Here is a 1,021-nt window from a genome sequence, read left to right on the forward strand (position 1 = left end):
GTGGATGACAGAATAGACTCTGAAACTTGCCCATGAGCGGAGAGTAGCTAAAGCAAATGGAAGAAATGACAAGATAAAATAATTGAACCAAAGATTTCAAAGAGCAGTTCGAGAAGACAAAGCCAATTACTATAATGAAATGTGCAAAGACCTGGAGTTAGAAAACCAAAAGGGAAGAACATGCTTAGCATTTCTCAAGCTGAAAGAATTGAGGAAAAAAAATTAAGCCTTGAGTTGCAATATTGAAGGATTCTAAGGGCAAAAGATTGAATGATGCAGGGAAAATCAAAGGAAGATGGAAGGAATACACAGAATCACTGTACCAAAAAGAAATGTTCAATCTTCATCCATTTCAGGAGGTGGCATATGATATAGAACCAATGGTACTGAAGGAGGAAGTCGAAGCTTCAATGAAGGAATTGGAGAAGAACAGGGCTCCAGGAATTGATGGAATACACATTGAGATATTTCAGCAAAGGATGCTGCACTGGAGGCATTCAGTTGGTTATGTCAAAAGATTTGGAAGACAGCTACCTGGCCAACTGACCAGAAGAGATCCATATTTGTACCCATTCCAAAGAAAGGTGACCTTACAGAATTTGGAAATTATTGAACAATATCATTAATATCACATGCAAGTATGATCTTTCTGAAAATATTTCAAAAACCATTGCAGCAGTATATTGACAGAGAACTTCCAGAGGTGCAAACTGGATTCAGAAGAGGACATGGAACAAGGGATATCATAGCTGCTGTCAGGTGGATCTTGGCTCAAGGCAAAGAATACCAGAAAGATGTTTACTTTGACTATGCAAAGGGATTGATTGTGTGGATCATGACAAATTATGGATAACATTAAGAACAATGAGAATTCCCAAACACTTGATTGCACTCATGAGGAACCTGTACGTTGACCAGGAGGCTGTCGTTTGAACAGAACAAGGGGACACTGCATGGTCTAAAATCAGGAAGGGAGTGAGTCAGGGTCATATCCTTTCCCCATACTTATTCAATCTATATG

Source organism: Orycteropus afer, unplaced genomic scaffold, assembly GCF_000298275.1.
Source record: "Orycteropus afer afer isolate SDZICR_OR568_19922 unplaced genomic scaffold, OryAfe1.0 scaffold00636, whole genome shotgun sequence".
Taxonomy (NCBI): domain Eukaryota; kingdom Metazoa; phylum Chordata; class Mammalia; order Tubulidentata; family Orycteropodidae; genus Orycteropus; species Orycteropus afer.